We start from the raw sequence: 14894 nt of genomic DNA on the forward strand, positions 1-14894 counted from the left end.
CGCACTCCAGGAATTCCTCCTCTACAGTATTGTTGCTAATTTGGTTTGCCCAATATATATGTAGATTAAAGCAACCCATAATTACAGTTGCACCCTTATTACATGTGTCTCTTATTTCCTGTTTAGTGCCATCCTCTACATCACCACTGCTGTTTGGGGGTCTATATACAACCCCCACCAAAGTTTTCTGCCCCTTGGTGTTTCTTTGCTCCACCCATACAGATTCCACATCAGGTTTCTCTGAGCTAATATCCACTTTTACTAACAACGCTACTCCACCTCCTTTTCCTTTTTGCCTGTCCTTCCTAAATATTGAATACCCTCGGATGTTCAGTTCCCATCCTTGGTCACCCTGCAGCCATGTCTCCGTAATCGCAACTATATCATATCCATTTACATCTATTTGCGCAGTTAATTCGCCTACCTTATTGCGTGTACTCCACGCATTGAGACACAATGCCTTTAGGCTTGTCTTTTTAACATTCTTAGTCATCTTAGCATTAATTAAAGCAAGCATATTAAGTGTTGCTTCCCTTTATTCAGCCAGGATTACCCTCCTTGTTTACGTACTGGCTTATAAATTTATCTGGAGTTGAGTGGGAAGGATTTCTGTTTCCAATCACAGGATGACCCCCAGGGACTACTAATGAGCCAACCTGGTTAATCAGTCCTTTACAGTCTCCTGAAGATATGCTGACCTTCCTGCTCAGTTATTGGATTATCGAGTCTACCACCATGGATTGATTTGTTACTGGTGTTCCATCAGCCAATTACCGTCCTGGAGCTAGCCAACCTATGCCTAAAAAGATGTTGCTTAAATTCCTTTTCTTCAACCTCCCCTGAGAGGATAGTTATTAATTGGCCAAAATCAGTTACTATAAATGTCAAATATATTAATAAGCTTGTGTTTTGAATTTCTTGTAATATGTACAAGTTTTTATTTGATTGGATCAAGCACATAGTGATTTTCAGTTGAACGTTCCTCTTAATGTTAGCATTGGGAAGTGACAGCCAAATATCTTGCCAAAGGCAAATACATAAAATGCACTCAAATCAAATCATTTTTTTCTGGGATTTTCTACCAGTGTTTTGGGAATCTCAGGTTCTACTAGAACCCCTGAAATTGTACAATTTAATATTGAATACCTTAAAAGGGTACATCATTTATAGCAATGCACAATTGCAGGGAAATGTAGATTAATATGGCCTGGAGGGTATGCTTAACTGGATTTGGTGTCTGAGGAGCCATTTAAAATAAATGTGCTGGTATGTTATTATACTTTATGCTGTTTCGCAACCAATTTACCTTTAGGATTTGTTTGGTATTGTTGTGCTTGTTAAAAAGCTGCCAAACACTACACTGCGAGGGCCAAAATGACTAAGGAGTTAATATATCTCATCTACATAAAATTGCTGAGATGTTCCATTTCTCTTTAAAATATCAAAATGTATACAATAAAAGCAAAGCCATTATTTAATGTAGCTTGTTCCTGACTTGAATGTGAAATTTACAAGCACATTCCAATCTGTAATCTTCTTTGACCCAACAACAATTAAACTCTGCTTGCCCTCATAGTATGTATGCTTGGAGTAATTAGATGTCATTTTCCTCAACACAGCTCCAGTTTGAAGAATAATATATTGTACGCAAGATGGTGTGATGTTCCTGCCATTAAAGCATTATTGCCGAACGACGTGAGCAATGCCATATAGATTATATTGTAAAAAAAAAGTATCTAAAGTTTGGAAAAAAGAATACTAAAAAAAATATTATCATGGAGGAGCTACCTGTGTTAAGTGCACAATTTTTTTTACAGTTTCTGATGGACCATTGATTCACCGAAGTGTACGGATTCTAATTTCTTCATTCTTGATTCATGACTGCTGCTCAATAAAATATCTGGCACTTAACACCAACATATCTGGCATGCCTTTTCACCTAGCTATCCCACATCCACTGCAATTTTATCAAACATTTTCTGTTATTGAAAAGAAAGCATTTCATTTACATAGTGTGTTAGCACCTTTCTCAAATATTTCCAAGTACTTCACAGACCAGGAATTATTTTGAAGCTCAGTTATGATGAATCCCCAAATATATTAAACCGAACAGGTAAAAAATTTAATGGCACTGTTGTGTATTGTTAGCGTAGTTTGAGCATTATTTACAGATGTCTCGGAGTCTTGGGGGTATGGCTAAACAGTAACTCATTTATTCTATACACATAACTATTTACAGTATCTGCTAGTTCTGAAGAAGGGTCACTGACTTGAAATGTTAACTCTGCTTCTCTCTGCACAGATGCTGCCAGACCTGCTGAGTATTTCCAGCACTTCTTGTTTTTATTACAGTCTCATTAAGTCTATCCAACTAACACCTCTCATGATGCTTCTAGCTTCTTCCAAGCCTGATACCCATATGACCACTGTCATCATCACGACAGTGGGAGGGATTACTATCACTGTCTCAAACATTAACCCTTTCAGACCCTTATACTGGCACCATATATAAATGGAGTGGAAAAGTTCATTCCATTAGATATTTCTGAATTAAATAGAGTTCTTACAATCACTAGTTGATGACATATCAGTACCTTGAAATAGGTGTTTTTTTTCAATAGATGGGAGAGTGATTGAAAGATTCTAGGACATCATCCGATTTATTTTGTACAAAGGCAACAAAGCCCACTAAATGTAATTTCAGTGTTATAAAAAACTTGAATAGTCAATGAGGTGGAAAATTTGACATTGCCTACTCCCCTACTAATCTGAATATTAAAAAATGGAGTATCCAGTTAAATAGTGTGTTCAACAAGTCAATAACTAGTTAATTATCAAGAGCTGTTGAAATTTAGTAACCACTACTCTCTCAGATAGAATCATATGCCATTAATGACTCTACTCAGATAGATATGAATTCCATACAAACTTCGTGATGCACTCCAATATGAAGAAACCATGAAAAGGGGCTTCAGCAAATTTGCAAAAATCCAAACTGCAAGAATCAAAGTAATTCCTTGAAATTGGAGGTGCCATCACAACTGCCCCTTGCTGAGAAGGGGGCAGGTAACTTGTGCCAAGGTCTTTGGTGGCCCTGTAAAGATAACCATTTGGGAGCTTCATATGAAAGGTGTGCCTTTTGCTCAGAAGCGACCCTCCCCCAAATAAAAGGACTGAAGCTGGGAATGTACCACGGAGAATTACAGATGCAAAGTTACATGGTGTGTGAATATAGCTAAACAATGCATATTTTGATGAGTGATTCCTGAGTGGAAGACAAAATCTGGAGAGGGGAACTTTATTTTACTATCCTCTGTGTAAAAATAAATAATTTATTTGTTTAGCTAACTGGGTAAGTCAGGCATTAATTTATGGGCAAATGGGAGAAGTTTTAGATAATAGACCTCGGGCAGTTTGTCAAGGTTGTTATAAAATGGTTAGTGTTTTGGAGGGTGGCAGTATCTTGTAAATTCTCCCTTTATTTTAATATTATGCAATTAAAATAATTTTTTATTTATGTCACTAGCATTTTTTAAGAAGAAGTTGCTGAGCACTACAGCATAAGCGATAAGAAGAAAAATGAATGCTGGAGAGCTGCAAATTTAAGCATATCTGATACACAATTGGTTTTGCCATCCTTCAACATTAGGTGCTATTTGGCCTCACTCTCTTCTGCCAAAACCACCTAGTAATCCTGGATCATCCAAGAGGACAAAGGTAACTGCAGTCTTCTTTTCTCCCGTACCAACCATCTCCTTAAACCCTTCTCACCTGCGCGCCCCCCCCTCCCCCCCCCCCCCCCATCTACAAACAAGAGCATGGAGCTCATGGACTTCTTTATTACTAAGATTGACACCATCCATTCTGCTACTATCCCTTTCCCCAGCCCACTATGTCATTCCTTCCCCCCCCCCCACTTCATGCACTTTTCTGCTTGAGCCCTCACCCCCTATTTATATCGAGTTTCTCTCCTCTTTCCCCTCAAGTCCTCTCCAAGCACATGTTGTCCATGAAACCCATTTACAGCCCCCTTGACCCTATTTCCACTAAACTGCTGACCAATTGTTGCACTCAACTTCCCGTCCTGGTCCCCATGCTAATTGGCATTGTAAACAATTTGCTCTCCTCCAGATTATTCCCACGATGTGAGGCATATGTAGAATAGATTTCCTTTGAAAACAGTTGATAATGACAACTGAATAGAGATTGAACACTATAAGAGTAGACACAGATTTCACATACTGTATGGAAAACACACTGATTTCTGCCCATGGGACTGTGAATGTGTCACCTGTGGAATGCAACTGGTCAGAGCTAAATGGTGTAAGTTGGGTGCTGTTGGATTTATAGCCTGATGTTTTACTTAGCTTAGGCATTTGGGAAGAAATTTCTTCCTTTACCCGTGGTTAATTGCTGGTCTCCGTAGTTAGGTAGAATCTAGGATGGGCAAAATTTTTACATGATCTGTAGAGGGAACAAAAATCACTTGCCGTTCCATAGCTTTCCCAGTCCTCTAAATTTAAGAGTGTAGGGAAATGGAGAGGGTAAGGGTGGAAGCTCGCATAATAGGTTTTTGAAAGGAGTGAGGGAGAGGGCAAGGCAGAATGATCAAGATAAGGAATTCCAGAGGACTGAAACGTAGTGGTTGAATGAGTAGTCACCAGCTGTGTAGCAGGGACTGCTGGGGGAAAGAAATAACTTGGTGTCAGAGAAGCAGAAAGTGTGCATAGATATGAGATTGGAGGAGATTGCTAATAAAGGCCAGCTCGGGTCTGCAAATGAAACCTGACCCGAGCCCGACAGAACCCCATCCGACCCCGACCTGGCCCAAGTCCTTCCATTTTTTCCCGCCACAGACCCAACCGTCAGTTAACCTACCTTCCGTTTTTCACTTTGTTGCCTATCTGCACAAGCTTAAAATAATTGTAACAAAACCACCTTTCTAGTCCAAAAATTACATTAACAGTGGAGCCACTTACCTGAGGTTATGATAGAGCGCACCCGATCCGAGCCCATATGCCGGACCCAGAAGTGCGACCCGACCTGAACTCGACACATGTCGTTGGGTTCGGGTCGGATCGCCCGCCTTTAATTGCTAAGATAGGATGGGGTGAGGCCATGGAGAGATTTGAATTAAAGATGAGAATCTTGAAGTTGATTTACTGGGACACCAGAGCTAGTAAAAAGTTGGTGGCAGTGCAGAAATTTTTCTGGGTAAGGATGTGAACTGTGATCTTTTGAATGAGTTGTACTTTTGGAAGGCTTTTGAGACAAGAAGGTGAGCTAGGAGAACATTAGAGAAGTCAAACCTTAGGACTTGGACTAGGCTACCTGTGGAAATAAGGGTGGTGGCAGGCAATATTGTAGAGGTAGAAAAAGCAACCTGGGGAAAAAGAAATGTGAAGAAGAAAACTCAGCGCAGGGTTGACTATCATAAAATGATACAGTGCAGAAGGAGGCCATTTGACCCATCGTTTGAGTTGCCTCCTTGAAAAAACTACCCAATTCATCTCACTACCCTGCACTTTCCTCTGGTCCTGCAAACTTTCTCCCTTCAAGTATTTATTCAAATCCCTTTTGAAAGTTATTATTGAATCCTTTTAGGTAGTGCATTCCATGTTGTAACAACTCGTTGCCACTGCCTCTTGAATCCTACGAATTTCAATTCTGCTAATAAGTCTATTATGTGGTACTTCAAGTGTCTTTTGAAAGTTTCCTTGGTGAATCAATAGCTACTTTTACATCTTTCGTGCCAATGGACCAGATCTATTGTATATTTCAAATCAACAAATGAAAATGATATTTCTGGAATCTCATAATCTTAGCAGCAACTAAGGTGGTTTTGTGTAGATTTTGCTATTGTAAAAAAAATCATAAAAATGGGGTACTGAGCTAATTTGTATCCTGACATTTCATGGATATTTGCCTGTGACCTGCAAGTTGGAATTTGCTGCATGACATTTACTGCTGTTCCCTAGGTGTAAATGTTTTAATTATATGTAAGCTCATTGGTAAAAGAACCAAATGGGAGATGAGGAGAATTTTTTTATACAGCGAGTTATGATTGGGAATGCATTGCCTGAAGGGTGGTGCAGGCAGATTCAGTGGCAACTTTTAAAAAGGTTTGGGTACATAAGTAAAAGAAAAACAACTTGCAGGGCGATTGGAAAGAGCAGAGGATTGGGCTAATTGGATAGCTTTTTCAAATAGAACTGGCACACTTAACCAAAATTACCTGCTTCTGTTTTGTATAATTTTATGTAGATAAAGATTGAATAACTAGGATGAAGGTCCATGTAAAGTATGAAAACTTATCTCAATGCAAAATATGCCCATTGTTGTTATTACAGACCTTACTTAGAATAAACCATTTTGTTCATATTACTTTCCCGCTTAAACACCTGTAAAAACTTCAGTTTTTACTGGACTTGGTTATATCTAAGTAGATATATTAAAAACGTAATTCTTTGGATACCGAATGCACTTTGATTTTTTTATTGCGAGTTAATGGTTAATGTATGCAGTGCAAAATTGCACATGCCGAGAAATTAGTGTTGTTTTAGCAAATGATCATAATACTCCTTTGGTATGCCATTGTCCAGTATTTTAGAAGATATGTTACTTGTTTACAATAACTGAGTTAATATATAAATTGAAATACCAGACACTGAAATGTCATATGAAAGCATTAAACCTTCATCCACTAATACTGTCAACAATAATTGAGGTGGTTTAATTAAAAAGTTCCTGCAGTACCCTTTTGCTACCACTATACGCCTCAAATGCACTTTATAACTTTTAATAGTGTATTGACAAACAGTTGCAACATTATGCAACATCAATGTGCTACTATTATATACCAAACTTCGTGAGATCAGCTTTTCTGTAGTAAATTGAAACTGATTACATTTGATTTTATATAGTCCTGTATTATCTCAGTGTAGTTGAGCGTTTTGTAAAAAAAAAATTGTAATCAATTTAACACGCTTAAAATAAAACTGCAGTAGAAACAACAGAAGGTGGATAGCGTGCAACTTCTTTTGGGAAGTTTTCAAACGGAGTACTTTGAGTTCCAGAAATTATATGAGGCTGGTCCTGACTGGGCTTGTATGTGTTCTGCCAAACTAGCCTTGTTTGACGAGTTTCAGCTCTTCCACCCTGTGCTGTGTACAGCCCTGAAATTCAACACCAAGTAGTTTAAGCAAATCCTCAGACATATCCAGTAATTATATGGGTGTGGATGTTCCTAGCAATGTCAAGTAAAAATAAGTTTGAGGATATTAAAACAAGGATGACTACATTTGACTCAAAAGAGTAGATTCTCTCCATGCTTACTGTTATCCATTAAGAGCATATGATTTAGTTTTTGTTTAAATTAATTTCCACTTTAGAACATAGAACAGTACAGCACAGTACAGGCCCTTCGGCCCACGATGTTGTGCCGAACCTTTAACCTACTCTAAGATCAAACTAACTACCTACCCTTCATTCTACTATCATCCATGTACCTATCCAAGAGTCGCTTAAATGCCCCTAATGTATCTGCTTCTACTACCACCGCTGGCAGCGCATTCCACGCACCCACCACTCTAAGATCCATACAATATAATAGAGAATTTCATGAGTGCACAAACACAACATCTTTTTCTGATATCCCCCCTCTCACTAAGAAGGTCTGTTACATTCATAATAGCACTGGGTTTAACCAAATATAAATAGAATCGTAATCAGGAAATAAAAATGGAACATGAAAGTATACATGAATCTTAATTTCCCTCTTCACATAGATGGCTTTTACACTCCTGAAAGTTTTAATCATCTTGAATTGTGTCTTCATACATTTTATGGAACAATTTATTTTTCAATAGACGTTAATGATTTGCTTTAGTTGGGATAAACTTCTAAATTCAGAGATCCAAACTGGAACAATCCAGTTTTATGTACTTCTGCAACTCAAAGATTCAGATTGCACCAGACTTTTCATTCCATCTCAGCACTGCAACAGGTGGGGGTGGCTATGATCAAGTCACACTGTTAAGAAATCCAAGCCAAGATCATGAAATAGATGAACATTTAGAGTTCTGAATCAGGCATTGTAAGTAAAATTTGAAGACAATGATTGCTCATACGTCATCCATACATACCAACTGTGTTCTGTCATCTAAAGATGACAGCTAAAGTATTGCAGCGTTTTGATTTTCTTGTATGTTGAAATGCTCTCTAATTTTGAGGGTTTTTTTTCATTTTCATATGGAGGGTGCAGGCTTTCTTTTAAAATTATGTTCAAAAAATAATGATACCCCAAGTCTTTCAGATCCAGATCTCTCCACTCTGTCTCCAGGTTGTCTGCAAAAGTAATGATGAGCTACTTCAGTTAGTACTGTTAACACAGGCAAGCTAAAAATAGGTGGACAGAAAGAGTGGCTGTGTCCAGCTTCAAAGCAATCCGAAAAAACATAAGGATGGGGACAGTGATGAATGACGTTAGAATCAGCAACAGTCTGCCTCACAAGCTGGAGGAACACAGGTTATATTTCCCTCACTTGATTTCCTTGTCCCATCTAGATGGCTGTGAGGAAGCAAACGCAGGTGTCTTTTTCATGAGATACTGCCTCACAATTTCTAGTGGCTCACTGATGAATAATAGTAGGAGGATCACTTACTCGCTCAGTCATTGGAGGTGGTAGCCTGACGAGGCCTGAACTAGAAGAAAACATAAAAATAGGAGAGGTGGGGTTTCCAGCCTCAAATGTAAGTTTTTTTTTCACTTGGAAGACATTAATGCTAGAACAGCAACAATAGACATTTGAATGCTATCCAAGCCAAAGTAGCACATATAACTCCTTTAATAACATGTTTCGTTTTTTTTTTGTGACTGTCCAACAGTTTGTCTTATTAGATCCATCCTTTTACAAGAGAAATTCTACCCTTTGAACTATTGTCAATCTTATTTACAGAAACATATGTACCCCAGTAAATGGATAAATGAGGTAATTGTAGTTGTCTGCCCTGTCAAGGTCCACTAAAACAACACTTTTATTATGTGAAAGTAAAATCTAATAAGCATATATGTCAATCATCTACAAAACATCTCTGAGAAAGGAAAATATTGTAGATGCTGGCAATCTGAAATAAAAACAAGAAATGCTAGAAATATTCAGCAGGTCTGACAGCATCTGTGGAGGGAGAAGCAGAGTTAACGTTTCAGGTTAGTGACCGTTCATCAGAACTGGCAAAAGTTAGAAATGTAATAGGTTTAAAGCAAATAAAGCGAGGGTGGGGCAAGAGATAACAAAAAGGAAAGTGTTGATAGGACGGGGTCACAGAGAATAACTGACCAGAAGATCATGGAGCAAAGGCAAATGATATGTTAATGGTGTGCTGAAAGACAAAACGTTAGTGCAAAGAGGGTGTTAATTGACAGAAAAATGAACAGCCCTGGCCCAAAGGACGAACATGAAAAAAAAAGCGGTAAAAAACTGTCCTGACAGACCCATTGTTTCAGCCTGTTCCTGCCCCACTGAACTTATTTCTTCCTATCTTGACTCTATCTTTTCCTCCCTGGTCCAGTGTCTTCCCAACTACATCCATGACTCTTCTGAGGCCCTATGTTATTTTGACAAATTCCAGTTTCCTGGCTCTAACCGCCTCCTCTTCACTATGGATGTCCAATCTCTCTATACCTCCATCCCCCACCAGGACTGTTTGATGGCTGTCTGCTTCTTCCTTGAACAGAGGCCCAACCAGTCCCTATCCACCACCACTCTGCTCCACCTGGCTGAACGTGTTCTCACATTGAACAATTTGTCCTTTAACTCCACTCACTTCCTTCAAGTAAAAGGTGTTTCTATGGGTACCCACATGGGTCCTAGTTATGGCTGACTTTTTGTGGGATATGTCAAACATTCCTTGTTCCAGTCCTACTCAAGCCCCCACCCCCAACTCTTTTTCCAGTACATTGATGACTGTGTTGGTGCCATTTCCTGCTGTCGCCCCAAACTGGAAAACTTTATCAACTTTGCTTCCAATTTCTACCCTTCTCTCACCTTTACATGGTCCATCTCTGACATTTCCCTTCCTCGACATCTCTGTTTCTATCTCTGGCTGTCTACTAATATTCATTATAAGCCCACCGACTCCCACAGCTACCTCGACTACACTTCTTCACACTCTGCCTCCTGTCGGACTCCATTCCATTCTCCCAGTTTCTATTTCCGACGCATCTGCTCTGATGATGCAGCCTTCCGCAACCAGCACTTCTGATATGTCTTCCTTTTTCCTCAACCGAGGATTCCCGCCCACTGTGGTTGACAGGGCCCTCAACAGTGTCTGGCCCATTTCCTGTACCTCTACTCTCACCCCTGCCCTCCCTCTCAGAACTGGGACAGGGTTCCCCTTGTCCTCACTTTCCACCCCACCAGCCTCCACGTGCAAAGGATCATCCTCTGCCATGGTCCACTCTTCCATTACCCCCAACACCTCGTCCCCTTCCCACAGCACCTTCCCATGAAATCGCAGGAGGTGTAATACCTGTCCTTTTACCTCCTCTCTCCTTACTATCCAAGGCCCCAAACACTCCATTCAGGTGAAGCAGCGATTTTCTTGTACTTCTTTCAATTTAGTGTACTGTATTCACTGCTCACAATGTGGTCTCCTCTACATTGGGGAGACCAAATACAGATTGGGTGACCGCTTTGCGAAACACCTCCGCTCAGTCTGAAAGCATAACCCCGAACTTCCAGTTGCTTGCCATTTCAACGCCACCACCGTCCCCCGCACTCATGTCTATATATCTGTCCTGGCCTTGCTGCAGTGTTCCAGTGAACAGCAACGCAAGATCAAGGAACAGCATCTCATTTACCGATTAGGCACACGACAGCCTACCGGACTGAACAATAAGTTCAATAATTTCAGAGCATGGCGGCCTCCCTTTTTATTTTTAGTTTTTTTTCTTATTTTTTATTTGTTTTATTTTAGTTTGTTTCATCGTGCATTTTTTTTACCACTTTTTTTCCATGTTTGTGCTTTGGGCCAGGGCTGTTAATGTTTCTATCAATTAACACCCTCTCTACACTAATGCTTTGTCTTTCAGCACACCATTAACATACCGTTTGCCTTTGCTCCATGACCTTTTGGTTAGTTATTCTCTGTGTCCCTCTGTCCTATCAACACCTTCCCTTTTGTTATCTTTTGCCCCAACCCCACTTTATTTGCTTCAAACCTATTATATTTCTAACCTTTGCCAGTTCTGATGAAAGGTCACTGACCTGAAACGTTAACTCTGCTTCTCTTGCCACAGATGCTGCCAGACCTGCTGAGTATTTCCAGCATTTCTTGTTTTTATCTCTGAGAAAGGTCCAGTTAACTCAGCATATACACAATCGAGGGCCGAAGGGCCTGTACTGCGCTGTAATGTTCTAATTCTAATTCTAATCAAGTTGAAAGCAAGTTCTGGTAAGCACCCTAATTCAGGGAATTTGCAATCAGTATTCTCTGCAAGCAAACCACTTTGAGATCTATACCCACTGCTGTGTGTAAATTTGGGCTTTTTTCTAGAATTGGCCCAATTCCATGTAAATGAATGCAAAATATCTATGATTTCTTAGTCAATGGAAATGTTTATTTCTGAATAAGTAGCTTTGATTTATTGTAAATTAAAATCTTTACACAATCAACTCCAGCTAAACACACACATGATCTGAGGACAGATATCCAGCAGGAAACCAGTTCCTGCTTACTCCCATTGTAGAGAATTCCTGACCCATGTAAAATATTTAAATATCAAATCCTGTTCTCCAGGTACAAAACATTTCTCCTCAGAGTTCCCCTTCGAGAAGAGAAGGTTGAGAAGAGATTTGATAGAGGTGTTCAAAATCATGAGGGGTCTAGACAGAGTAGCAAGAGAGAAACTGTTCCCATTTGCAGAAGGGTCGAGAATCAGAGGACACAGATTTAAAGTGATCGGCAAAAGAATCAACGGCAACATGAGAAAAATCTTTTTTATGCAGCAAGTGGTTAGGATCTGGATTGCATTGGCTGAGAGTGTAGTGGAGGCAGATTCAGTCATGGCTTTCAAAGGGGTATTGGAGAAGTACCTGAAGGGGAAACAATTGTCGGGCTACGGGGAAGGGGCAGGGCAGGGGAGTGGGACTAGCTAAATTGCTCTTGCATGGAGCCAGCCTGGGCTTGACAGGCCCAATAACCACATTCTGTGCTGTAACCATTCTATGATTCTATTCTGTAATTCTATATTTCCAATTATCTGATGTTTAATGGTCAGCGTAAGAGATGAATCAATCCAATGCCATATTTCACATGATGGTAACAGCATCATTTAAATGTCAAATTACCATTACGTAAATTAGTTTCTTTTGTGTGCTTTTTGCTCATATTAAGAATGGTGAGTGAATTATTAAATCCAATGTGAAACTAAGTTTACAAATTGACTATCTTTTAATCTGTAGTTTGGAGAAATTCTGATCCATGTGTCATTACTCTTGGCAAACTAGTTAAGTGTTTATCAGGATTTGGTTGTATTTACCTTGAAGACTGACTCAATGCAGTATTAGAAAATTACAAGGTTTGAATAATTCAGTTATTCACTGCCTTACAGTCTATGACTAAATCAGAATCAGATAGGATCTTTTAGGAAATATGCTAGGTCATCAATCCAATAGCTTGCAAGTGAATCATTTCCAAACTTAGTATTAAAAGTATCAAATCCATGAGGTAAATCTATGTTGTACTATGACTATGAAAATGTAAAGAATACACCCATGAAGAGCTTATACAGATCCTTTGCACAGATTCTACAAAGAAATGTTTTTGACCCTGTCATTTCCTATCTATTTATATAATAAAATGCATTGCATTACATAACTAATAATTCTAGTATTTAATATCAATGTATTGATACTTTATTGTATTTCAAATTCATATTTTATGGGGAGGGCAGGTGTTTGTAAAACCTCATTGAAGCCGGCACGAACAGACGCAACGGAATGGAATTGAAATAAAAAGCAACTAGTTTCTGTTTTTAAAAAAATATATAAAATTCAGTTATAAAGCAGGGTTGAAGTTATCTCCATCTGAGATAATTGCTAGGGACCTTTCATAGCGCCATTTATTATTAACAAAGTTGGATATCTGACTGAAAATAAACATTGCTAAAAAATTTTTTGCACCAGCTATTAAAAAGCTTTCAATCAAAAGCTTTTTTTTATATATATATATGTCAGATCCTGTAAACCAGGTGTTAGACCCTGGAAAAGACTGCTGCATATGCTCATTGGAATTTTATGTAGTTACTTAGAGTTTTTTAAATGGAATTTTGAAATAATCCAATTTAAAAATATTTGAAAGTCTTGTAGCAATTCTTAACACTGTTCAAACTATACAACTAAAAGAGGAAAATAATTCCAAAATCAAAATCTTAAAAGATAGATGTTTCAGATTACAATTATGGCCAGTATTAAGTATTGTTTGCACTGACGGGATTCGCGTGACAAACAAAAAATAATTTCCACAAATGCATTTCCAGTCTTCAGTTCTTGTGTTCGCTGAAAAAAAATGTCTATATATAACTTTACAACCATATTTGTTCTGGAATATTGGTAAATATAAGATAGGGAGTGCATTGCGTTAAAATAATGTGGTTTCTCGATGGAGAAACTATATTTAGAACTGTTTTGAATTTACCATTGTGCAGGCCTTGTAAGTCAACGTAAATAGTGGGCCAGTTCCATTATTGAGTGTAACCGACGGAAGCAGAATGTTTGCATCTGCCATCAGCTGCATTCCTGTGACAAATAATAAGCTGATTTCAGCTGGGGCCGTAGCAAGGTAACACAAATTAGCCTCAGTGCCCATCAGCTATGCTTTAAGACATGGTCCTAAAGATTCCGTTTCCTCTTTAAGCAGCGACCTCCTCTGCAGTGTCTGTGTGGTAATACTGGCTGCGGACTGGATCGCATGTGGCTGTGTGGTCATCTCCCTGGTGCTGTCAGCCTGCCAGCACTCGCTGTGTAAACGGCTGAGAATAATAGCCGCTTGGTAAGGGGCTGGGGCGGTCTCTAGGGCTGGTGGAAGTGTAACCCAGCATTAGTCAACAGGCGGAAATTGTTATTGTAAATAAATACTGTAGAACATGTTTGTGAGAATATGTTGTAGTGTTCAGGTTCCGTCTGCTGTAACTGCCTGTTCTTGTACACTGGGACTCTGCCCTTTTTCAGCCCTCCTGCGGACGGACTCCCCACGCCCACTCAGTATCAAGACGTCGCCCATTTCCCGAAAGACCTGAAAGCCTTGCCTTCTGTGTAAGAAGCTGGAGGAGAGCCAGGAAATCTGTTTGAGTCAGACAGCCGCGGTAAAAGGGCAAATTAAAACATCTCAGAACAATCCCTACTGCTATTTTGTCCTCCCCCAACGTTCTCTAATCATTAAATGTTTCGATTTATATCGACAAATGATTAACCTCACGAGTACAGTGAGCTCACCATTGTTATCTGTCAACACTCGGCTTCATCTAACATTTTTGCTCTCAAAATTAAATAGTCCCCAGAACTAAGAAGATGGTCATCTGCTGCTTAAAGTCTCAATCAATGATTGAGAGAATGAATGTTATTTTGTGTTTTAATGAGCTAATAAAGAAGTGGACACGCGGCGTAATAAGTTTTTATTTGTGATTAATAGCAGGCACCACGTGCGAGAGGGGTTATGTTTCCCGGAACGCTTATTGTTCTATGATTAATACAAGAAAAAAATGATCTGTTTATGCTGTTAGGCACATAGTATTGCGACACCATTCCACACAAAAAGCACCTCCTAAATTCGTGATTCTGTACAAACACATCCTAAACACATGCATCATAGGTCAGAGAGTTATAGAGTTTTGA

General features: G+C 39.2%; 1 protein-coding gene across 7 annotated transcripts in view; it reads left to right on the top strand.

Moving 5' to 3' along the window:
- The window catches only part of tamm41 (TAM41 mitochondrial translocator assembly and maintenance homolog), a 38800-nt gene extending 24159 nt beyond the window's left edge, over positions 1 to 14641 (top strand). The window contains exons 9-11 of one of the 7 annotated variants that reach the window (XR_010976982.1): positions 1620 to 2113; positions 3527 to 3717; positions 14232 to 14641. The gene's annotated coding sequence lies outside the window, so the exon portion shown is untranslated. The other 6 variants (XR_010976984.1, XR_010976981.1, XR_010976983.1 and 3 more) reach the window with 6 other exon arrangements.
- The last annotated feature ends 253 nt before the right edge of the window (positions 14642 to 14894 follow it).

Source organism: Heterodontus francisci, chromosome 19 (assembly GCF_036365525.1).
Source record: "Heterodontus francisci isolate sHetFra1 chromosome 19, sHetFra1.hap1, whole genome shotgun sequence".
In the NCBI taxonomy this organism is placed as follows: Eukaryota; Metazoa; Chordata; class Chondrichthyes; order Heterodontiformes; family Heterodontidae; genus Heterodontus; species Heterodontus francisci.